Source organism: Calonectris borealis, chromosome 7, assembly GCF_964195595.1.
Source record: "Calonectris borealis chromosome 7, bCalBor7.hap1.2, whole genome shotgun sequence".
Classification (NCBI taxonomy): domain Eukaryota; kingdom Metazoa; phylum Chordata; class Aves; order Procellariiformes; family Procellariidae; genus Calonectris; species Calonectris borealis.
This window is the reverse complement of record NC_134318.1, coordinates 4485260-4511415: the sequence shown is the minus strand read 5'-3', so window position 1 is coordinate 4511415 and position 26156 is coordinate 4485260. Positions and strand designations below refer to the sequence as shown.

Sequence of the window (26156 nt, the reverse complement as noted above, 5' to 3'; positions counted from 1 at the left end):
GACTATTCTACTTATTGTTACATCAGTCAAAGCCACATTTTTTACATTATAGTCAATGTTGTTAAATTATCACCCCTTAGCCTGCTGAAGAGCAGTTGTAGTATTTCATTGTTCAATGCTGTAATAAGGGGGGGAAAAAAAAAAAAAAGAAAATAATAAAACATGTTAACACTGGATGTTAGGGATTTCTTCATTTGTTGCTTATGGCTAAGGCAGGCAAGTATGCATGCATGTGTAGCTGGCAAAAGGTTTGTATTTTGATGTTATCTTACTCTACTGCTTCTTGTCCTGCAAAGGATAATGAGTTCTGAAAGACTGTTCACAGGCTTAATGAGTGATTCAACAATGGGAAACTTAACGTTACCATATCTAGGTTTTTTTTCTGGGAAGACTCTTTGATTCAGCTAATGAAATATTTTTCTCTGCATTTGATTTCATTATTTATTTTGTTAGGTATGAGGAGAGGAAAAAGGTCTACACAAGGGTCATAGTACTCCATTTCTTAATTTAGATAGGGATGGCATCAGAGGATCTGTTTTTCCAAGGATAAATATGAAAAAATACTGTGTATTATATATAGATAATAATATACTATATGTAATATACTAGATATTATTTAACTTTTAAGTAGTGTGAGCATCATGTTTGCATGATGCTCAATAAAGAATTCATTGTAAGAAAGTAAGTTAGCACAGTTGGATCATAAAACAGTTTCCGCCAATGTGGCATAAGAAGACATTACACTTCTCGGAGATAGCAGAAAAGTCGCACTGCACACAAATGAGATCAATTAAAGGGGGATGCATGAAAGGAATGGAATTACATAAACATATGCTTTGCTGAACATCTAATTGCTACATACCAAAAAAAAATAGAGCATTCATTCTGAACATGTTCTGAATCCAGATACGGGCAAACCAGCTAGGAAGGGAAAACCTGCGACCTTCGTATTCATTCTCTGAGCTAACTCTGCCTGAGTTTGTCACATATATTCATACTTTCTTCAGCATCATTTTTCAGAAATAATTCCTCTCTCCATCTTCAACTGCATTTCCAAGATGGAGGCGTAAGCAATTTGATGATTTGACTGGAGCAGTGGTTGTATTTTTGAATGAGAGCAGATGATAATGCTGAGACAAAAATCTAGCTTGCACAAAATCTCAAACATGGGCTGCCTGTTTGGAATAGAGGTGTAATTACCATTGGAAGGGATTGTTTTCTACATGATTGCTTTCTTTGATTGGTTTTCCTTCTTACTCAAACAAGCATTCCGTTTTTATTATGCTTCAAATTTATATTCACTCTTGAATTTTTAAAAAAACCCGAATTTTCTCATATAGTTTTCTTGTTAAAATTCCTCTTGTTCATCCTTTTATGCACTGGGACTTGCCATTTCCTTTCCTAGATGTTTTCCTGCTTCTATTATTTAATTATAAAATAAATAGAATTTTATTTAGAAAATAACAGGCATATTATCAATGAAGGTAGTTACTTTTCTGGAATGAAATCCTGTAATGAATGGACAGAAAGGAAGGAGAGAAAAATCTATCTAATGACTTTCTTGTAGACCTTTGTTATTTGCCATAGTTTGAGACAAGTTTCTCTTCTTATGGATGAACTGCAAGACTGACCTCTACAAATGCATTTGTATTTTGAGGATATTGCTGGCATCAACAAGAAGGTCAAAACTGGACATGAAGCAACACTAATGTGATGCCCACTGGAATTAGTGGAAAAGTTGTTTCTCCTCTTGGTTATTTAGTAGCAGGGCGAAAATCTTAATTTTTAGCATTCTACTAGCAGGGAAGATCAGAGAATTTAACACTCAGATTACATACCTACCAAAATTGTAACGATTGGAAGAAAGTAACTTTTTAAAAAAACCCATAACATTCATGAGATTCATACAGGCATTATGAATCCTCAAGAAAATTATTTATGAAGTGGTACAGTAGACTTATGATCTGGCTGGGTGCATCCATCTGTTTTTCTGGCGTAGGGATGGATAGCCACCGGACCGCTTTTGCCTAGTGGTTTATATTGCTTCTCTGCTTGGCATGCAAACACTGCAAATGAAATAGTAGTACAAAAATGCCTTGAAACAAAAACATTTCCTTTGTGCAACTAGCTCTGTGGAATACAAGCAAAGAAGCAGAAAAAGCATAGTAATGATCTTAAAAAAAAAAGAATCCTTGTCTTGTAAAGTCAATGGATAATTTCCCCAATTTCTTTCTTCTTCACCAGACTGGAATACTACGTGAGCAGATCTAAGTCCTTTCTGTTTATCCCCAGTGGATCCCGTTCTGATTCAGTGTTTCAGGTTCACTATTCTTCTCCTGGCCTGATCAGAGGTAAGAAAAGCACAGACTGTGCCAAAGGGGACCTCTGTGAGGATGAAGGACCGAGACCTGAGTTGGACTGTGATTAAACAATGTGCTCGGCTGCTTGGTAGAGGATACATAAGCTCCGCATCCCCCAGCACAACTGCCCATCCGTCTTTCCGCTGTTGAGATCTCCAGGCACATTCAGATAGTGGCTCCTGGTTTATATTGTTTCCTCTGGGCAGTAGTCTGAGGTCTCTCTGATTTTAAAAATCTTCGCAGACATGGCAAGATGCTCTTTCACCCTTCAGCAGTACTATTAGTGGTTTACATTTCGTCTAAGAGTGTGCTGCGTTAGAAGGGCTATTGGCAAGATACTGTTCTTTGGTCTTTTTAACTACTGAACATGAAAGCAAAACAAAATTGGAAGGTGAATATGCATGGAGGTGATTTTGTGCAGTGGCAAAGCCGGCACTGAGCATACAGCTGATCTTTGTGTTCTTCCTGCGTGCTGCCCAGTAATTTCTGTTGCTGTGAATTCTGCCTTCAGTGTAGAGCTGTGTGCGTGTAAGAATTGCTGCGTTTGTTCCTTTAAGATGGCCAGATTTGCGGATTTTATGAATAGGTGGGACTGTTGTGAGATGGCCTTTTCTTTTGTTTAACCCTGGCTGTAGAGTTGCACCAAGTGAACCCTCTATTTTTTGGTCAACAGAAATATGGAACCTAGTGAACCTGTTCACAATGAAGATATTCTTACAGATACTACATTATATAATACTGGTTTGCCTCTTTCTCTCCAATTCTCTATTTTAACATTCAAGCAGTCTTTTCTATTGCCTCCTCAGCTTTGCGCTTGTAGAAACAATGTATTCAGAAGGAAGCACTTGGCACAGAGTATTATGTTTCCTTTAAGAAGAAACTCTACTCCTTATAATCCTTATTAGCGCATAAGGCTGTTTGCGTGTGAGTTGGCATTGCTGGGAGGGTATGAAGAAGTCGCCTTCCGTATATGAATGCATGCTTTTTTCCCCTGGAAGTGCTGCTGGTAAAAAGGAAGAATTGGTGGTGACTGCTCAAAATCCTCTTCTGCATTGCAGCATATTCTTGTAGACAGAGAACATGAATAGGGCATAACTCCTGTATTTGTATGCATATTTGAATCCAAGAGCAAGTGAACTGAAGTGGGAGGTGAGGAGTTTTGTTTGCTTTCACTTTTAGTGATTTATTTAATATAACCTTAATTAATTATGCAATATTACTACCTTTAGGTCTTCAGTTGTCCTTGTCTTTAAAATAAATTAAAATTCTTGATGGCAGCATACGATGGTTCTTGGCTGCCAAAACAACTCCCACAAACCCGTATCCCACTGGAGTGAGTGTCCAGGACCTGTGTTCCCTGCTTTCTTTGGACTTGTTTCCTCTGTGAAGATAAATGACCAAAACTTGGCAGCAGCACTCTGGACTTCTCCTTTGTGCCCTTGGGCTTTGAAGGTGTCACTAGCCTGAGGATGGGCCGTGTAGCCCAGCATAAACCCTCTGGGTTTGCCCCTGCTTCTGTTCTTTAAAGAACTCTAGTTTGTACGATCTGTGTTCAGACAGACTAATGTCCTTTCACTAGCAGGATATTAAATCTCTCAGGAGAAAGTAGCTGCTGGTGAAGATTTGTCTGAGCCAGGACAGAATATACCAAATCACAGCGAGGGATTAAACGGTCCTGATGATACCAAGGGTTAATCCTTGTGGGTAAGGTTTGACGGAGGATACCAAAATCAACTGATCCTGAAGCGCAGAATGTTGTTTTTTTATTTCCAGGGCTGTGATCTAATCCCTTCTGACTTTGTTCTTTCCCCAAAATACAGTAGAAAAAGGCCATATTGAGCAGCGTGACACTAGGCAATTCAGATTATGAACCCAAAAATGTCACCAAACTTCAGTTTATCAGTGAATTAAGAATCAGATATGGTGATGTTAAGTACCATGCAATGATTGTTTAGCCCTCAAGGGGCTAAGGGGCATTAGAAAAAAATGTAATGCTAGATGTGCTGTACTTTTGTTAGTTTTGTGAAATTTAAGAGATTAAGCAGAGAAAAGTCTTTGTCACAGTATGAGGTTCTCCCAAAGGGTAGGATAACAGATAATCCCTTCGTACTAAAGCTATATATTTTGGCTACAACAGCAATCAAAGTAAAGCCGTGAGAGCCTGTAAAAACCTGCCTGAAGGGCAAGCTCTCTCTGGGTGCTACAGAAGGCAGTTTCAAAGTTGATATAACAAGATCAATTCACTCTTCTTCTAAACACTGCGTGTTGGATGTTGGGTCTCTTCTGATGCTGTCAGTCACTCTGTCCCGAGTGGAGCTCTCTGAGATGTCGCCTTCTTTAGTATCTGTGTTTAAAACAAAATGAATAAATAAAAAAACTCTTTGGATGAGGTTGGTGTGTTTGAGGAATGCATGGTTTTTTTATTATTATTTTATTTTTTACTGGTAGTGTTAAGCTAGCCAGGTGACAGCTCAGATTGATATTTTGCAGGCACAAGCACCTGCTGACCTGCTGGAAATGGAGAGAGGGAAAAGACAAGTGGATTACACTTACAAGTTGTAAAATAGGTTGTTAGTCTGAACTGCCTTTCAGCCATTGTCAGGCAATCAGAGCAAAAATGTCTATTGGGTGTTCAATTTTTAGTCTTCCACCTGGGGTTACCAGAGAGAGCCATCGTCTCTATCTGCAGCTGTATGAAGTCTGCCATGTCACTAAAAGCTGACACACTGAGATGTATTTTACATGAAGATGGGTGAGGATTTCTTATTTGACCCTTTTTGCTAGGTTAGGGAAGAAACCTCCAGGTGAGGGACTGTTGCAGCAGTGGTAACTTTTGAAGCTGTCAGAGTCATTTAAGCAGTTTCACGCTCACAGCATACGGGAGGGACGTTTCACAAACTCTTGGGGCGTCTTTTTTTTTTTTTGGTGTAAGAATACCTTAAAGCTATTTGAATCTCATTTTCTGGAAATTCTCCTTGAAATGAAGGCACACTTTCTCTGTCTTGACAGACTTCGTTCAGCAGTCTCTGGAAGACAGTGTGGCATGTTGCATGCATCGGAGAATATGTAGGTGGCTGCGTTCCTATGACAGGTCTAAATACTTCAGGATAACTATGCAATTTTAGAAAGGAAAGACTAAACAATACTGATTTAATTTTCCTTTCACTATGCCTTATTTTCCTCTTGCTTTTCAGTTGCAAGGTTTCCTCCTGACAGCCAGGAGCCCTTTCAGTCATACATTACCCTGTTACCTTGCTTGAGCTGTGACTTTTATTTTTCTTGTAACATGCAGCCATGACATGAAGAAATGCAGAACTATTGTTAGGCTTTTACAGAAACAGATTTTTGAAGCTTAAAACACTTGCAAGCTACTTTTTAAGGTTTGCTTTTACATGTGAATTTTCACAGCAAAAATGACTAATTTTGTACCAAATAAGGGACAGGACAGGTACAATACTATGCAACTTGTGCTGTACATCCCAAATTTAAATAGCTGTTAGTGATGATGGCAAGTTCTAAAATGTTTCTGAATAATTACCATGATGGAAATGAGTGATCTGTCAATGGGTAGCCACATTTGAGTGTAATGTCAGGTTATTCTTTGGAAACCACCTACTTGGTGGTGCGCTCCTCCCTAGCGTCTGCTGTGCTCTTCATGTGTCATGTCTTTTCTCCTCACTCCCTTGCTCCCTTGTTTGATTTCTTTGCTTTTCTTTTTCTCTCTGGACCTTTAAAACCATGCTACCTGCCTGTAGTCTTCTGGTTTTTGGACTTAAGTGCCTTTCGAGTCCATGCTGAGGAGGGTGCAGAAGCACCTTTCCCCCTCTTGACAGAGCCCTGTGACTTGTGAGCAGCATTGCCTTCTGCACAGTATGGAGAGCTGTGAGGTTTTTCCCTCTTACTTTCCAGGGAAGAAGAAAGGAGGTGATCCTTAATCCCACGAGCTCTACCCAGCGTGTGTATGTGCTAGGAGGAGGAGTAATGAGAGGTAGCAGCCTTGCACGGGCGGGAGCGGGGAACAGGCTGACAGCTGTGAGCTTGATGAGCAGTTTCACCCCTGGTATGTGCACACGTTGAAGATAGCCCTGTATGGGCACCGCTGTGATACCAGGAGTGCTCAGACTCAACGGCTTCAACAGCTGACTTTCAAGATTTACATGTATCGCTTGAATGCAGCCAGTTGTGCTCCTTTATGTCAAATGAAACATTTATAACAGCTGAATATAAAGGAAAAATTAGGAGAGTAACAGAAAGAAAATCTCTTAATGCTCTAGCTATTCTCTTTTTAACCTTTAGTTGCTATGTAACCATCAGGAAGGTACTGAAACATATAATACCTACCAAGTGAGGACAAAAATACAGACATGGTTCTATACAATGTATATGGACTAGAAGATATTAGTGCTAAGTCTTGACCTAGCATCACCTGCTAAATAAGAAAGCACTGTAGCAATGAAGTTCTTCAGAAGAGGTAAGATGCCCTTTTTTGACAAAGTGCTTGTAACAGTATCTAGTCAGTAAGTTAAAATGTCACACCAGCATGTTCATTTGTGGGCAGTCAATTCTTGGATGAGCAATTAGCTGTTTGCTTTGATCCTAGGGGGTTGTAATAGCCAGAGTGGGTCTATACTTAAACCCCCAGAAGATGTCCGGGAGCAAGATGGGAGGTCGCAGCTGAGCTGCACAAATATTTATGTGTCTCCCCTGAGCCACCCTCCAGGCACAGGTAGGTGCTAGGTAGAGCTTTTATTTGACGAGCGTATTTTTCTTATGCATTTGTGTTTGCCTGAGTCATGTAGGGAGTTTCTTTCCACACTGCTGAGTGTCAGCAGGGAGGTCCCCTTTCAGATTCAAGTCTGCTGTCCTTGCTTTTCCGCAGCATTAGGCATTCCTCCTCCTGTGCTTCAAAGGCAGTGGGAACCAGCCCAGAACCCAGCTGTGTTCCTCCCTCTTAATTAGCAATCACAAGGCACCCTCATGACATCTATACTGTTCTTCAGTGGAGGCATTTTATCCCTACGATGTGGGAAGCATGGAAGTGGCTGGGGCACACTCACCTTTGAAAATCACCAGCAAGTACATTAAGGGTTGTTTCTAAGGCCATGGGTGGAGATGCTGGGAGGAAACCTAGCCTGAACTGAGTGGCGGCAAGAGTCAGGGTGGAGCCGTCAGCTCCGGGCCACTCTGCACAAACCTTTTCCTGTGTTCAAAAAAGACATACGTGAAGCAGGTAGTTTCATTGCTCCAAGAGAACCCCAGTGAACTGTGGTGCAGATTTCATATCATTACATCACTTGCTGTCCTGTGGTCCCATGCTTCCTGCCCTCTCACGTGACAGCTTATTGCTTCGAAGCAAGACTTTACTAATCCTCATTCTACAGAAAACACAAAAAACCAGAACCAGTAGGTTTAGGAGAAAGAAGATTGCTGGGGGAAAAAGTCAGCTCAGTAATGCCTCAAGTATAAAACATGCTGTAATTTGGCATGTAAAGAGGTTGCACAGCATAGAGACCTCCATGTAAAGCCAGTCCCAACCTCGTTGTTGTTGAGTGATCTTCAGCCTTTCGTTTTCCAGAATTTGTGTGTGAATTCTGTTAAGGCATCACTGCAGTAAAACCCTGTGGACTACAAAAGTAAATAATTAGTAAAGGGACAAATTATACTGAGGTGCTTATGTTCAGGCATAAAACTTCATCTCTGCAAATACCTTGTGGGGAGGGAAAATCTAAAATTAAGATTAGGACAAAGGTATCAGTCTGTCAGCTATTAAACAAATACGTGAGATGGTGCTGAGAAGTCATATCAGCTCAGCCATCTCAAAATCCTTCTCCTAGGCTTTATAGCTGAATGGTTCCTTTTTCGAACTTTTTTCCCTCCAAAATCTGTGGCAGTTTTGCACCACCTCTGCCCGTCTGTAGGAGGGATGTGATAAAAGATGATACCCATCCATTTAACATGAAACGATCAGAGTCAGAAGAGGTGAACCAACCTTTGGGACTTGGAGTGTGAATATTTTCACACTCCATTCAGTAAAATATCTATCTTAAGGTATTGTTAAATTTAGTTTTGTTAACAGGTAAGAATAAATTGCATGGCACTCATTTTCCAGAAGAGGAAGTATTGAATATTATATTCTACAGATATTTAATTAAATGCTTCCTCTCATCGTGAGAAACATTGGAAATATAATCAGAGTTTCTTCACTAATTCAAGGAGATAATGCAAGGGTCCAAGGAGGAATAGATAGAGTTGGAAAAATAATTAGAGAGTTGATTTGTATTCAAGTCACCAGACTAATGACATTCACCCTAAAGCATCTGCAGAACTGTCCAGAACAGTCTCTGAACTGTTATCCATGACCCATACCTGAGACTGAGGGGTGACAGGAGAGGTCCCAGAAGACTGACAAGGGAAATTTCGTTGCATAAATAACTGGTTTAGTAGATGGGGACAGAGCAAGGATTGTTTCAAGTTAATTTGCTCTTTTAAAAGTTTACCACGTGCTGTTCTCGTAAGCAAACATTGGAATTATAATCTAGGGTAGGTCACCAGAAACATGGTCATGGTTGAATGTGAGACCATTGTCTTGCATGCGTGCTGGCACACAGGGAAGTGTTTTCAAGTCTGTCGTGAGCTTGTGACAAATATTAAACATGAGACTGTCGTGTTTAATTTTTTTCTTCATTGACTTGTGCACTATCATAAAGACTAGAATTGGAAAGTCGCAGACACAGCAACTTCAGAAAGACTTGAAAGCATTTCAACAAGGACAGAATTATAATTTTAAATGATGTTGACACATGAAGAAATTATCTGAAATAATTAAGATTTAATTTGGTCATGACAAGTGCTAGGCAATACCAAACAGAGAATAAATGGCTATGCATAACTAATAGGACTAAAAAAGGCCTAAAGAGGGGCAGTTGGATGGAATGGCATCGTGTGAGGAGACACTGAATGGATTTGGACTGTTCGGCCCAAGAGATGCAGCTGAGACGGGGACCCCGTGGAAGGATATAAGCTCCAAAGTGGGGAAAAGTGATTATAGGCAATTTGTTAATTCTTTCTCATAATACAAGTAGTAGGATTAGAGTATATTAAATTAAGTTATCCAGTGGCAGATTTAAAGCAAGCAAATGGAGTGCTTTCCTATCTAGTGGTTAGTGCGTGGACCTCGCTGCCATGGAGCGTGGCAGATGGCAAAAGCTCTGGCAGGTTCAAGATGCAATTTGACAACTTCATGGAGGAAATGTTCTCCCGTGACCTCACCGGGCAAAGGTACGACCTCTGGCTCGGGGAGGTTCGTTGGCCACTCGGGGACAGGCTTCTCGGCTGGACGGCTGCAGACTGGAGCTGAGTGCGCTGGTCCTCTCTTTCAGCATTACTTCAGAAACAAGGTCGCCCCATCACTGAATTTCTATGACTGTCTGCTATTTTTGAGACAGTTATGACCCTCGTGCTGATCTGTAGAAAACCACTGAAATCAGTGGCAGTTTTTCTCTATAGTTAAGGTAAGAAAGAATGTAGGCAAAGTCTTTTTAGGCTAGTTGCCATGAAAACGATTTCACGACTGCTTTTATCGTGCAGTAAATTACCCATAAAAGAGGATAGCAGATTAAATTAATTAATTTTATTTAATCCCAATAGTGTATTGTTTTATTAAGCAATGCTGTGGCATAATTAAGAGTTGTAACTGATTAAACACTTTATAGCCACAGAGCTATCAATTAACACTAAATTACAATAAAATTAACAAAGTAACATAAACAAGCCGCATAAATGTTTTAAAACGATGCATTAACTAAAAAGCTGCTTATATAAACCATTTCTTAAAGCGTTTGACTGCTGAAATTAATATTTATATAATAAGATAATTGCAAAAATGGAAATGGGGCAAGAAGAGCGTTCCTTAGGATTTTTCAATTCAAAAGACTACTCGGGTGAGAAGCAGATTTTTTTAAGCTGGATATTCTTAAGTGAGTGTTGAAACAAGGTCCTTGAACCCCAACTTACAGTATGCAGGGAAAAATCTAAAAAAGTAAAACTTACTGTCGCCTTCAAGACCCCCTCTGGATTTGACACTTGTTTGTCTTATTTGAATACAAATCTGAACAACTCATGCATTGCTAAGCTTTAATTTGAGTATGATGTATTAATGCTACAGCTCAGATTCTGTTCTCATTTGCAGGAATGTCAAGAAATGTATGAAACTATTTGCATGCTTAAATGATTTGCTGGATTGAATGGCTCACAAATTCTGGAAATCCCGCAGGTATTCATTTATCATTGTGCATTAAGTAGAGAAATACAAAATAGATGATACCAAAGTGCAGGACTACAGAGGCCAGTGGCAGTATGAGATATAGAAATATTTTTGAACTTTTTCAGACCTGGGATCAAATCTGATTAAGACCAAACACGTTACAGTAATTTGAAACAAGTTTTAGCAGTGTCTGAGAACACCTAGCAGCAAGATTGCCAAGGTTTATAATACTACTCAGGCCTTGGGATTTTGTTCTGTACGAGGCAATGTACAAACTCCTCTAAATATATCTGGTTTTTAATGGCATTTTGGAACCTACTGAAAATTAAAATTGACTATTTTGATTATCTCGCAAACAGAAGCTCTAGAAATACACTATTTGTTTTCCTAAATAAGTTATTCAAATTTACTCTAAAGCCTAAAATTATTATGTTTGTAGCTTGCTGTTGAATGATACTTTGTGCAAAAATGATGCAAAATAGACCTTGTGTAAGTACGAATTGAAGCCCAAATGTCTAAGTCAGCAGGCTGCTAAAAAAAAAGTTTGTTACAAATATCAAAATACCTTAGATTTCCGGTTTCAATATCTCAGGCAAAATTTGGTCTTTTTTATATGTTTTAATACATCGCGTGACTAATCTTTGATTAATCAACAGTTTCTGTCCTGTCGTCTTGTGTGTAGTATGTAGACACACAATGAGTATATGGGAACATGCAAATGCATTTGCTACAGTGTAGGTACCGCTGTGGACAGAGGGCTGATGGAGGAAGAAGAGGTAGGAATATATGTGTTCAGAACCAATCTATACATTGCTGAAGGTTTCCTTGAATAGTTCCATGTAAGTGGGAGAAATATTAACCAAGCCAAACACAGCCTAAAACCGGATAACATAAATATTCCGCAGACTGGGGGATGAAAGTCTGTGGGAGCTTTTATGCCAGAATATGCTGCTCAAACATTCCTGAACCTTGTTAAGATGGAGAGTGGGAGGGAGATTTCAGGAGGATAGTGACGGGTACGAACAAACATGGAAGAGCAACCACTTGTTTAAGAAGTTCAGTGTAATTATGTCATACAAGTTCGTGTCATCCCTGTTTAAGAGCTCTTTCTAGGCTGGGGGAAAGCACAGAGTGTGAGCGAGGGATTGTGTCTGGGACTGTAACTGGGAACGTCCATTTGCTGGTTCTGCCCAGGTTCATGATGTGGAGTGTGTGGCTTGAAACCACAACATTATTTTTATGGTCTAGGAGCAGCTGCAGCTCTGTGTTTGCTTAGACAAAATCCTAAATCCTTTCCTGTCTCATGCGGATTTTGCTTTTGGCATCTCTTGCTGTCAGTTTGTAACTGCAGAATACATGGATCTGTTTGAACTCTGAATCTGGTGCAGACTTAACTTCCCTTGAGGACTAACGTTTTTCGAATGCACATTGGGGGGTACCCCGTCTTCCCTGAGTGGAAAGACAGTTACCCAGTTTCTCCTTGGCTGTGTTTGCTGCAAAGGTCAACCTGCTGTTCTTCACCACTCTCACTGCATTCCCACCTCCACCAACCTCATGACTGGGTAGCTTCTAGGAGTTCTTCTGAAACCATTTTTTGCCAAATGAACCACAACCTGTCACTTAAACTTGTGATTGAAACAGATTGGAGAGGAGGCCGGTGGCCCGTGCTCCCAGCAGGGCTGGGGGAGTGGGTGTCTCCAGCAGAACCGCAGTGAGGAGCAGCTGGACGTAGGCTGGGAGACGTGTGGGCCCAGCAGCTTTTCACTTGGCATAGCTGGAGCTGGGTGAGACATATTTGCAGTTTCTCTCTCTCTCTGGGTTTGTCTCCAACTTCCCTCCTTGATGAGTAAGAGATTTCATAGGAAAGGACTGGCACCGTGTTTTCTGCCTTTATGAAGAAGTCAGTATTAAGTGAGCTAAAGCCTTTTCAGCCTGAATAAGCCAAAGAAAGATAAAAGGTACTTTCTCCATTTCTCCTCTCCTCATGTCAAACCGTTGGGACAATCTCGTGTGTTGAAGGATCCATCTGTTTCATGCTTTAAGACATCCTCTGAAAGGAATAAGATTTTGGGGGGTCCCTAATGAAGCTGGAGGAACAAGGCAGTGTTCCTGTGTTGGCTGAATGCCATATCCTGTAATACTCGGCAAAGAAAATTGTGTGAAAGCACTCGGTTTCCCTGTTGAATGAGGTGAGGGCAAAAGAAGAGACTGAGGGAATATTAGACCTTCTCTGCTGCTGGTCTGCAATGGTACTGGTGCTTCATGCATTCCCGCAGCAGGCTTACAGCCGATTTCTCGAACACGGCACTGCAGATGTGGTACACGAGGAGGAGGTGGTAGGCTGCTGGCTGGGCTCCTAGTGATGCTTTTTGGCTGGGGCCTGGTACAGCGTGACCAGAGACCACAGGGGAGGAATTCCCCTCAGCTGCTTGGGAGATACCTTTTTGGAGAATCTGTACTTCAAACTTCGGCTGTGGAAAGTGAAGGATTTTTTTTAATACTTTAAAAAAACCAAGAGAGTTTACGTGCAAACTCACAGCTTACAGTTATTTTATGTCTCTGTCTGTGGAGAAGTGGTCAGTCTACATGACGAATACTGTCTTGGAAACCAGCTGTGCAACTGGAGTAGTAGAAAACAGAAAATAGAAGTCAGGGAAAGGTCCTGTGAGCGTGCCAGGAGGAACCAGGACTGGGAGGGGCTCTACTGTAGACTTTTTCTGTAAGAACTAGTGATGATCAGCTAGGATGAAGGAGAGACAAACTATTGATAAATAGTGTATGTATATGTGTATATATTTCAATTATCTGTCCTTTAGGTGTCTAAGCAGCATTCTGAATGTCATGACATTCTGCACGCTTTTCTAATGTTTTCTGTGAACATTTTATTGTTTTCTCTTTTAACATATTTCTAAAATAATTCAAATCGTCAATCATTGAAATTATCGCAGGGCTGACACATACAACAGATTGCAGCGGTGAATCAGTGTAATCTGTTGTTTGGGTTATGAACCCCATGCACTTCAAGTTTTCAAAAATCTGAAAAGTTCAATGCCCAGGTTTACTCCATTTTCCATTAGTGTCTGCTGTAATAGAAAGCCACTCTGGACTCAGAGATGCCACGCTGACTAGCTTGTCCTACAGCCAGCTTCATAATATTGTCTGTTCTTAAGAAAGAGTCTGTGTGGAGATGACTTGTCTCTCGCCCATCTCTTCCCCACTCGCCTCCCCGTAGATGTAGTGTCAGAACTGAGTTTCTGCAGAGCTGAGGTCTGGTCTTCCTCACAGCACTACCTACCTACGTGTAGGGCTTCAAAATGTGCTGAAGTTAAAAACATTGAGTCTGGCTGCTGATGCCTAATGTGAATAGACAGCCCGATGTCCTAGCTGTAAAGACAACCGGGGATTTCACAGATGGGCTGTGCAGGAATAGGAGAAAGGGCATCTCAATGACTTCTCTGACTAGGGTCTACTCCTGATATCCCCCGCTTCACCACGGGCTGGTGTAAGGGATGAATCATACCTGCTTACACTGAGGACCTGTTTACAAGATATCTGTGTGGGCTTCATCTGAGATAACCTACCAACATTTTTCCAAACCATGCTTCCGTTGTATCCAAATGGAACAATTGTTAGATATCTCTATCTCTTCATCCAATGTGATTTGTAATAGTCACCCTAGCCATTTCTACCACAAGTGCTAGGTACGATGGAATATGGCTGTTGGTTGTCAAGATTATTTTATTTACACAATTTTACAAAGTGCACTGTATTATACAGTGAGTCAGCTGGTCAAGGCAAGCAAAGCCTAAAGAGCTGAGGTGTGAGGCAGTAAAATGGTACAAAGACAGATGAGGAATATGGAACAAGCACAGAGTTGTTTTGTTCATTTATTCTATAGATCGGATAAACATGCAATCCTGTTGATCTATAAGCAAACCTTATTCTGAGGCACTGTGAAATTTTGAGTGACCTGCATTTAGGAAAAAAATCACTAAGACTTTTTAAAAACTATTTTGGAAGTTTTATTTTATTATAAGCAGTAAATTCTTTAAATGTACTTCGGCTGCAGTTGAGTTATATAGCGAGTTTGTGTGGCACAGAGTACAGAAAAAAAAAATCAGAACTGAGATTATAATTTTGGAATTTGATCGCTGCTCCTGTGTTCAATCAACCAGGTTCCACCAGCTGTGTGAAACCAGCATTTACATGCATTATAAACAGAGGCAGACATAAATATATATGAAATGTATACAGAAAGCAAGAAATAATGCTAAAACAAATCACTTACTTTGAATCAAGTTTACTTTCTGTTGCCAAGAAAAATATGACTGAGTTGATTTTCCAGAAAAGGATTGCAGTAAATCAAGTTTTCATTGCTCCAATTTGACAACAAAACTTATAATAAAAATGCCAGAGTAGTACTCTTTACATATTAGTAGTAGTTGGTGGAGACTTTTGGAAGATGATGGTTTTCTAAGAGATTTTAGGAACACCACCTGTAAGTTTTGCTTACTAGGAAGTAAGTGTATTGATTTACAAACCTGGAACAGATAAGTTTTATTAGTTGTAGAGGATATAGTTGCATTTGTGTTTTTTCTGATGAAAACTTTTACTTAACGTACTCTTCAGGCAAAATCCAAACCCATTTTTTTTCTACAGGAGAGGAGAAAAAATGTTTGCAAAGCAATTCTGCTCCCCCCACCCTAATGCTACTTAGTGATTTTGGTTCGTGAATTTTCCTTGTAAGCAGCCAAAAAAAAGTAGTGAATAGTCTCTGTGGAAGGCAGGTTATGTGAATGTTTAAAGAGCTGTCCGGTATTCTTTAATTTCTGGGTTACGGAGTATATCTTAGATGCATAAAAATTCAAGATCAAACATTGCGAGAAGGGTAGAGATGGAGTTTGCTAGGGTATCATGTACAAAAATGTATGTACTGTAAGAATCATTATAGGTAACATTTGCATAATTAAAATAAATGTGGTAATTTTCAAAGATGCCTGAGAGATTTAGGATTCTTGCTTCGTGAAAAGTGTGAATTTGCATTCCTTAACTTTGATAATAGTGCTCTTTGTGCTGATTTTTAACACAATTTTTTTAAGTACTTATATGAGTCATTTATTTTAGTGGGAGAGAGAAGAGGCCAAGTGAAGGTTCAGAGAACACGCTGGAGAGAAAAAGTAAATTTCATGTAGAAATAAATAAAATAGGGCAGGACCGAAAAAATGAATGAAAACTTTCTTTTTTATAAGTTCGTAACAGTACCCTGTGTGCGTCTCTGATCTTTTTCTTGTTAAAATGTTCAGTGATAACTGTGCACGTGGACTAAGAGGGTGGGATGAAAGCAGCCCTGCGTGTCTCGCAGCAGAGAAGGGCAGGGAGCTTGCAGCCCAGGCCAAGGGCTGGGGAGAGACGGTGGGACCTCGGAGGGAGCAGCCGGCAGAAGTGACACGGTAGGTGGGTGCTGTGAGGTCACTTGCGTTGGAGGAAGCTGATTAGTGAGCAGCAGGCGGCTTTGTGAGGTGCTGGTGCCTGTCAGGGATAGATAGAGGAGCAGAGCTTGGGGAGGGCAGAAGCGAGGCAGGGCAGAGGCCGGTGTACATGGGTGCTGGTGGTGAGGCCGGGTGCTGGTGGCAGCGTGTGAGGACATGAAAGGTGTCCCAGAGCCGGCCCAACAGAGATTGCAACTTTTGTGGAGGTAAGGGGTGTTCAGGTAAAGGTGATGTGACTTGGGAGACTGTTTGCAAGACCTCCGCCGATAGGCTCTTAGCCAATGTCTAACCACTAAGCTGAAGCCCTAACTTTAAACCTAAACCTTAGGCCTAGCCCTTACCCCTTTCCGAACCCCAAATGCTTACTTCTGAGCTGAAGCCCGAAATCGTAACCTCTTACCCTAACTCTTCCACTAAACTGAACCCCTAAACAAAAAAGGTTGCCTTAAACACTAACCAGAAACCCTAGGGAGAAACCCAAACACTCGCCCTAATCCCTAACCCTAATCCCTCACTCTAACAGGTGAGCTCTCATCCCTAGCCTTTCCCATAGCTCTGATCCCAGAATCCCAGACACCCTCACCAGATGCTCCGACCCAATGTGTTGACCTGAATCCCTAAGCCCTCACCCCCCACTCCTTCAGTCTTCAGAAAATGAAAAACTATAAGCATCTGGGCAGAACTACAGACTGAACCTGTCCTTCAGGGTTTTGACGTTGCTTGTGGGTGTTCTCAGGAACAGAGACCTCTTCATCTTTCTTCTTCCCAAACTTGGCCATTTCTTCTCCTTTAGGTGAAATATTTTATTGTATTAATACAAAAGGAGAAGGCGGCTGTCCTCAAAAAACCATGATCTTTGAAATAATACCAAAAATGTTTCAAATTTAATAATAGGAGTTGTTTTTCAGGCAGTCATCAATTGAAGAAATTAAGCTAGTCTTGAATTACAGCCTTGAAAATGTATTTAGTCAGCACAATATTTTGAAATCATCATTTGTGCTTCCTTTCTAATTTAAAAGAAATGTATACATCTGCTGGTTACAAGGAAGCATGGCAGCAAAGTTTCAGAATGCCTTTCACCGAGTCTTCCATCGCTGAAAAGAAATAAAAGGCCAAATGTCCAGTTTTCGATAGATATATGGATTTAATGGTCGCTTACTAGATAGCCGTGTCATCACTGCTAACTGAAGGACCCCCCTAGTTCTTGCCTTTCAGGATGAATTTTGATATTACGTGATACTTGCAGACAAGGGCTAGGAGAGGGCACTGAATTGTATAAAACCTCATTCTCACCTTACCCCTACCACGTTAGTGTGTTTTTCTTAACGTATCCCATCACTTCCTCTTGGGAATAGAAATAGTTACTAGTTTGGAGCAGTAGCATGGTTTTGAAGTGAATCCTTTGATCATTTCTGTTTCTTGCGTTTTGAGTCAATTTGGAGTGTTTTGGTGCATGTGAATGAGGTTCCTTTTAGAGGAAACTAAACCAGAAGCCCCGTTCCAGTGGGCACAAAATGCTCTGCTCTCCCTAATAGGGATGTGGGGGCATGTCGTGGTTTAACCTGGCAGGCAGCCAAATACCACGCAGCCGCTCACTCACTCCCCCCCACCCCCAGCGGGACGGGGAGAGAATCGGAAGGGTAAGGGTGAGAAAAACTCGTGGGTTGAGATAAAGACAGTTTAATAGAACAGAAAAAGGGAAAATAATAATGATAATGATAAAATATACAAAATGAGTGATGCACAATGCAATTGCTTACCACCCGCGCTGACCGATAACCAAGTAGCGATCGGTACTTCCTGGATCACGCCTACCCTTCATATACTGAGCATGACGTCACATGGTATGGAATACCCCATTAGCCAGCTGGGCTGGCTGTCCTGATTATGTTCCCTCCCATCTTGTGTACCTAGCTCAGTCAGTAGGCACGGGAGCTGTCCTTGGACTAGGAGGGCACTTAGCAACAACTGAAAACATCAGTGTGTTATCAATATTCTCCTCATACTAAATCCAAAACACAGCACTAGGAAGAAATTTAACCCTATCCCAGCCGAAACCAGGACAGGGCCCAAATGAGTGAGTAATCCTTCAGGCAACTTTGAACCACGTGTATGGTGGGGATGTAAAGTCCAAAGTAAAACCCCAAATTACAGATTGTGTAGATGAAATGGCTACAGCGCTACCTGCCCTCATCTGCTGCTCTTGCACCAAGTCACAGGCTGATGTTATAGCCACAGTCCGTAGCTGTGTTGTTGTCTTCTAGTGCTGTAGAAAACTCTGAGATGGTGTCTGTCTTTTTTTTTAATGTTAAAATCCAAAACAATCACAATCTAAACAGCCTATTTTTTTGTAAAATAATATACAGAACTAAAAGCCCTTGATGATTAAAGGAAAAGTGTTCTTACAGTGTGTGAACAACACACAGCATGATGCATCTTCATTACAAAAATGCAAAATGATGATCATTTATCACAAAATCTGCTGACAATAGGCATTAATCTCTTAGTAAACCAAGTAGTAAACCCTGTTCCCATGGCAATGCAATTCATTTTGTTCCTCTCCCTCTACTACATGCATGGAAGACTGGGCATTCTCTGGACAAACTAATTGCAGCCTTAATGCTGTGCATTTTTGTGGGTGAAATACATAATTATTTTGGTGGAATGTCGCATCAGTGGTAACCATGGTGTTGGTAGAACATTCTTGTATTCCATACAGACCAGTGCTCACGCTCGATGAGCAGCTATCCTCCCATCCCCAATTTTATATCAACTCGGGTTAAAGGAAAGGAGTTCTTTCAGGAGTAAGTTTCAGTAATATGTTGGTATGCTGGAAACACTTTTGTTCCTTGAAAAACATGGTAGAATTGTTTGATGTCTTCAGAAATACAAACAAATGTTTGTTGTAATGAACTGCATGTTGTTTATTCCTTGTTTTTGTCTGGTTGTACTTTTTTTTTCTTTTCCTGTGTATGTATATACACGCAGACATATAGACACATATATATATATGAGATATACGTAGATAGACATATGTAGATAGACATATGTATATATATCTATATATATACATATATTATAGAGAGAAATTATTTGGTCAAGCAGACCTGTTCTGGGGAAGAGTTATGTACTCCCACACACATATGGTGTCTTGTTAATGAAGCTTACCAATTTTTACTTAAACAGTTATTTTGAAGGCTAATAAAATACCATGTTGTTTCCCCTTATGTAATATTTTGTTTGGAGTCAGCATAACATCCATATGTTTCCATAAACTTCCATCACCCTTAAAAGCCCTGAGTTATTTTATAAATCTGACTACTCAACCTACCGCCTATTTATTCCACCTCAGAACAAAGCAACAGTTTCAGTTATTGCAAAGCAAGCCACGTGTACCTAAATACACCTGCTTTCTGCTTTATGAGCACGGCAAGCTGGCTAACTCCAATACAACAAATAGCTTCTGTGCTGTCAATTAACAGCCCAGAGAATAAGTTTTGTTGTTTTATTGATCAAGTCATAGCTCTTTGCGTATCCTGGACAGCCGGGTCCTATTACGTGGGTAACTTACGAATACTAAAGGAAAAGAGAAAGCAGCAACCTGCAAAATGTCTTTGCTTCATGTGAAATTGTCCGAAGATAATGCTGACAGATGCTCTCTTGGTGAAGACCTGGATTTTGCCAAAAAAGAGAGGTGAAATGAGCCCAGCAACTCTACGGATGCATTTTTAAAGCCAACCAGTAACAACTTACCATCTCCCCCCAAATTAAAAGATCCCGTTCAAGTGCAGTTTCAAACTCAGTTTCATCCCTCAGATTTTTGCTGTATGGAGCAAGCAGAGCTTGGCCCAAGCTGCAGCAGGCAGTTGTGCCCTGTCATTGCAAGCTTTTTGATTCTGGAACTGTTTGAAATGGGTTTGGTTTAGGTGTATTCTGCATGCCTAGTCTGAAAATGAGACCGTATACAACTTTTTAACTTCAGGTTACATTTTCAGGCTGTGTATAATCTTGAAGCCTGGAAATATTCAGAGCTGCAGGCTTGGTTTAGGTTTAATTCTATTGAATAGGGGTAACTTACAGTCACTTTCTCAATGACTGGGTGAACTACCCAAACAACACTGTTCCTTGATGTAGGTACCACTGTGCTGATAGCTGGTAAGCTTACGCACTTCCAAAAGTCTGGCACAAGATGTTACCAGGATGAGGGGTACCTTCGGAGGGAAAAATGGGAGTGTAGCCAGTGACCACCCAGTTTCCCCCGTGGGTTCCTAATGCTCCTGCCCCCCCATCCCAGGTCTCGCACCATTAGGAGCCCTGGGGTCTCTGCCCTGTGCCCACCAGAAGGCACTCCTTGGTAGAGGTCCTTGCAATGTTTCCCCTTGGAGCTGTGAGAAAGGGGAGACCTCCAACCCTGCCAGTCTGTGCCTGGAGGCCCAAATGCTTCTTGAATCCCTCATCTTTTATGGGCATTCCAAGTTTCCCCATGGCACAGTCTCACCTGGGTAAACACGGGAGAAACGGCCCCCAAAATACTCCTACGCCCACCGGTTGTGTTCTCCATCCCAGGGAGAACTCACATGCACATAGCAAAGGGCTGTAAACCACCAGTCAGAGGTTTACTGTTAAATATTTTAGGTTGGGGAAGGGCAGAGAATATATTTGTGTCTAAACGAATTACAGATAAGTGCCTGATAGATATGTTTTAGGGTAGATATTTTATAAGAATAAAAGTTTTCATGAATTTTTCCTTGGTTTCTGAGTTGACAGCCTTCATGAAAATATGTAAACTACTTTAATGAAAACCTCAGGCATTGTTTTCCTGTTATTTTTCTTATTCAAAGCTGCCTTTATCAGGAATAAAATAGCAGATATCAAAAGCTATGTATTCTTCTCTTCTCTATTTGTTTGGAAGGCTAAAACTATTTTAATAAAGGATAAATATGTGATATTAGTTGCTCTTCTTAATCAATAATTACAATATGAACAGTATTATTAATCTTTTTTCTGCTTTCCAGGTGATCAACATATAATCTCAACAACTGTGACTGAGAAGTGCAATTAAGGTACTGTAATTTCCCTTTTAATATGGGCATGCTTTTGGTGAAAGTGATTTCCAAAATACTCTCTCCAATAATCCACTTAATAACCTGCATTCCTTGAGGCTGAGTTCACCTCTGGATGGGTTGGTTTTTTCATTTACCACTTTGTCTGCTGCACTTCCTGAAAACTACATGATTTTTTCCTTATATTCCGTATCTTTTAATTTTCTGGTTTTAAATTTATTAACAATGTTTTAAGATGTCTGGGAATAATGCTTTACATGATATACTTGCAACTGAAGGTCATGTCTTTGAAATATTAACTCAGAAAACATTGTGGAGAAATGATAGAAAATCTGTCCATAGGAGGCTTTTGGAATGATGGCTGCGGCACACGCCACGGCGCTAAGAATTTCGTTGTTGGTTTGAATCACAAGGTGGCAATCGGCTCAGCAACTCTGCTGCCCCACAGGGAAAAGACGGTTGGTTTTGTTGGAAATACACGTATCATGACCAGAGTTCTCTCTCTTCAAGTCATGTTTTCCCTTGTAAATTTCTAGCTGGGACTTCAAAGAGTAGCAAGGTGGGAGAAGGTGGAAATATATCAGGTTCCTTTTCCTTGGCAAGTTGCACTGAACCCAGATGGCAATGTAAACTTCAATGAAAAAAATATTTTCTTTATTACAAAAAATACAGATAAAATATGAACAAGGTAGCACACCAGTGCTGTCAGATTAAAAACTTAATGAACAACGTTAAACAGTTGTTCTAAAATGACATGAACTAATTCTTGCCAAAGCAATTATCATGCCACTATTTCCATTCTGCTTCTAAATGCTCCACTATTAGTTTAATATTGCAATTGAAGTAGTAAGCTGTAAAATCCTCGAATACTAAATGAGCAGTCTCCTTTCTGTTGGGGAGTTTTTGTTCTTCAGTCTGTGTGATTTATTTGAGGATGAATACAGAATAGGAAAGCTCTCGTTTTTGTTAGTTACCTCCTTTGTAGAAACTGAATACGTTACTTTTCTGATTTTACCTCTGATCACCAGAAGTCTACTAGCAAAAACTCTTAATGTTTATTTCAGTGTGGGGATAATGCACTCTGACTGGTGAATACTAATATATATGCAAAAAGACCAAAAAAGAAATCCTGAAAAGTACATGCAAATTAGGTTATTTCAACACTGTGTAATGTCTTAGGACAGGTTTTGAACAAAGAGTAATCAAGAACGTCATCTTAAGTGAAAAGTGGGATAAAATGCAAAATTCTGATCAGAAGGTGATTTTTTGTCAGACTAACTTAATGTTTCTTTTTGCTGAGATAGTGAACATCTCAGACTACAGTAATGCGGTGGGCTTAAGCTATCTAGATCTATAGGAAGCATTCATTCAGTACAGTTCCCAAAGGAAATTGTTATTTAAAGTGAAGATGGTGCAGATTAATACAGGAATTATAAGAAGCTGGCTTAGGCAGATAAGGAGCTGGGAAAAGAGGGGACTGTGATAGGACGTACTGAGAGGTGAGTTACCAGGTTGCAGGGGAGTCATTAGAAGTATTCATAAGGGACAGGTCTTGTGACCAGTCCTCTGTAATACTTCCTTTAGTAACCTTGGCACAAGGTCTTTGATACAATTTTTTAAACTCCTGTAATGATGTGAAGGACAGAAGTATTATACGGAAGAATTTTGTTGACTTTGTGGATTAGTATAACAAAGTCGGGATAAAATTTAATAATAATAAGCACGCTGCCATTCTGTTAGGGACTAATGGCAGGGGGGGTTGCTATAAAAAAGAGTTACAGCATATGGAGGCTCAACTTTTTTTAAAAAACTGTGGTTGGTTGTAGCGCATAGCTGAAGTTTTCATAATCTACATAATTTTCATGAACACCTGCTTACCAAAGCGTTGTAATTTACTATAGATAGTTCAGAGCCTAGGTATTCAAATTCTGTAAATGCTGATAAAATAAAATCTTAGATTTTAAATATCAAGTTCCAAACTTTATTCTATAAAGTTCGAAGTGGCTGTGGGTGTGAACCCTAACCTTGCATTAGGAGTAGGAAGTTGCCAGACCTTCAAGAAGTACGTTACTGTAGCAGCTGAGGAGCTGATCTTCATACAACTAGCCCATCTGCCTCCTCCATGCCAAGAATCCCCAAACAAACCAAAAACCTGGAAACAAGCCAGCGCAGATCTCAGGCACTAAGTGAGCAGTCATGTTACTTTGAGGTAAGAAAGCTCATGTAGGATGGGTGTAGCTGTAGCAGGAGCTCAGCCACAGGTACAAAGCTGGAGGCAGAGCAATAGTGTAATGAAGCAAGGGGAGGCCCAGGAGGTAGCCGGTGGATAAAACTGGGCAGTTTTGGCTGTAGGACGGAGGAGTGCAGCAAGACACTTACTAGGGTCAGATCAGCCTGGTACAAAGGCAAACTTGCTGCCCAGAGGAAAAGGACCTGGGGGTGCTGGTCGACAGCCGGCTGAACATGAGCCGGCAGTGTGCCCAGGTGGCCAAGGAGGCCAACGGCATCCTGGCCTGTATCAGAACTAGTGTGGCCAGCAGGACCAGGGAGGTGATCGTGCCCCTGTACTCAGCACTGGTGAGGCCGCACCTCGAATCCTGTGTTCAGTTTTGGGCCCCTCGCTGCAAGAAGGACATGGAGGTGCTGGAGCGTGTCCAGAGGAGGGCAACGAAGCTGGTGAAGGGCCTGGAGCACAAGTCTGATGAGGAGCAGCTGAGGGAACTGGGGCTGTTCAGCCTGGAGAAGAGGAGGCTGAGGGGAGACCTCATCGCGCTCTACAACTACCTGACAGGAGGTTGTAGTGAGGTGGGTGCTGGTCTCTTCTGCCAAGTAACAAGGGATGGGATGAGAGGAAATGGCCTCAAGTTGCGCCAAGGGAGGTTTAGACTGGACATGAGGAGAAATTTCTTTCCTGAAAGAGTGGTCAGGCCTTGGAACAGGCTGCCCAGGGAAGTGGTGGAGTCCCCATCCCTGGAGGTATTGAAAAGACGTGTAGATGAGGCGCTTAGGGACATGGTGTAGTGGGCATGGGGATGTTGGGTTGACGGTTGGACTCGATGATCTTAGAGGTCTTTTCCAACCTGTATGATTCTATGATTCTAATGCAATCTGGCAGATGTGTGCTGACCTGGAGGAGAGCTCAGTGTCCTCAAGGTCAGCTTCTTGGAGGAATTCAGGAACACTGAAAGGTTCATGGACACACTGCCTTAGGGGTCGTCTCTCAGCAATCCTTCCTCTAGTGGAAGAACATGAGAACTACTGAGAAAGAGGAAAAAGAGGGGGCATTTTAGCACAATCGCACCTCCAAAGTAGCAGCCCCAGAGTCATGCCAAAATGACATCATGGTGGTAAAAAGGAGCAAATGAACCCCAGAATGGGCCCTCCCCAGTGAAATATGAGTATGCTATACTCTATGGCTAACCCTCTGAGGATTAGCGATTAAAGCCAAAAGGATGATGAGGAAGCGGTATTTCATTACCGTACACTTAAGAATATGCACTTCCATCAGATAAAAGGAATGCTCTACAGATCAGCAAAAAATCGGTCAAAAGATACGAAACAGAAGGTAGGACTAACTGATCAATTTTCTGAGTGAGAGGATGACAGCAGTAGGGTCTCAAAAGAATCTGTGCTTAAACCTGTGATACTCAGCTGATAAATGAACTGGAAAAGATGACAGAGTGTGCTGATGATGCTTTTATTCAGAGCACTGAAGATGAGTGCTGACTGTGAAAAACTGCAGGAGGATTGTGCAAAACAAAGTGCCCGGGCAAGGCAGTGGCAGGTGGAATTCACTGGAGGTGGGTGCAAAGTGAAGACGACAAAAATGCTACACATGAGGGGATGAATGCTGAGCTGACCGTTGCCACTCACTGACCAAAATGTTGGGCATAGCTAGAGCTGTAAAATATAAAAGATGCTTCTCTGAGGATGTTAACTTTGGTGTCGGCAGTGGTTATAAAACCATAACGGGAAAAGTATAAAAAAAGTATAATGGGAAGTATATTAAAAAGTATATTGAAAGTGCAACGGGAAAGGTACCAAAAATATCCTGAAAATGTCACATAGCTACTGTGTAAGCCTACGTTTCTCTTGCATCTTAAGTAGCGTACGGTTCTGTTTCTCCATCTCAAAAAGGTATGGCAGGAGCTAGGAAAGTTCTTCTATTTCTCCCAAGGAATGATTATATAGCGTAGCATTCCTTGGCATGGGAAAGAGACGGAGGTCTGAACAACTCCCCGGGGGCTGCAGAGGGTGAGCAGGGACCCGCCGGTCGATCTCCTTTCCAGGTCAGAGGCAGCGAGTGAAATCAGAGGGTGGTGAGTACAAGGGAGGGGTCTCCCAGGCGGGTGGTGGTTATTGCGGGGTCCGAGTTACGGCAGGAGGTGAGTCCTAGCCTTTCACACAGGTGCAGACAGCAACAGGGCTGAGTTATGGAAGGAAAGCAGCGCCTGAAAAATACAGAGACTTCACTTTTTGTCCAGGAAGTGAATGAACTGCAAGTGTTTGGGGGTCAGGTGGGACTTCTGGGAAATTCTCCCATGGGATGGATAGCTCTGCTCTTCCTTAGGGGCTGCTGCTGTCAGGGAGGGACTGCTGGGCTTGATGGACCCTTCTGTGAAGGGCTGTTCATAGGTTGTTATGGAGCTTAAAATGAGAGGACCAAGGAGCCTGTTGATGGAGCTACTAAAAAAGCCCAAACTGCTGAAAGGGATTTCAGGCTGTGCCTAGCAAGTAGGAACAGGGAAGGGTTTGCCCAGTTGTACAAGGCTCATTAAAACTGTCGTATGTGTTTTGGTTACTTATCATCAGAAGATCTATTTAAACTTGGAGAGTTGTAAAGAAGGATAAGTAATTGCATGGTGTGCCTCCATACCTCCCTGTTACAGGACTGATTGGGATTTACTTGCTCTTGTAGCAAGATAAAGGGATGTTTACTTCTTGAAAAGACATTGAGGGTTCAAAGATGAGAATAGACGGA

The 26156-nt window shown here is 41.3% G+C and overlaps 1 protein-coding gene across 2 annotated transcripts in view; it reads left to right on the top strand.

Moving 5' to 3' along the window:
* Window positions 1-26156, top strand: part of PCDH15 (protocadherin related 15) — an 827781-nt gene that overhangs the window by 301626 nt on the left and 499999 nt on the right. Inside the window, exons 4-5 of one of the 2 annotated variants that reach the window (XM_075154074.1) lie at window positions 10549-10632; window positions 21128-21175. The gene's annotated coding sequence lies outside the window, so the exon portion shown is untranslated. The remainder of the gene's footprint in view (window positions 1-10548; window positions 10633-21127; window positions 21176-26156) is intronic. The other variant, XM_075154076.1, reaches the window with a different exon arrangement.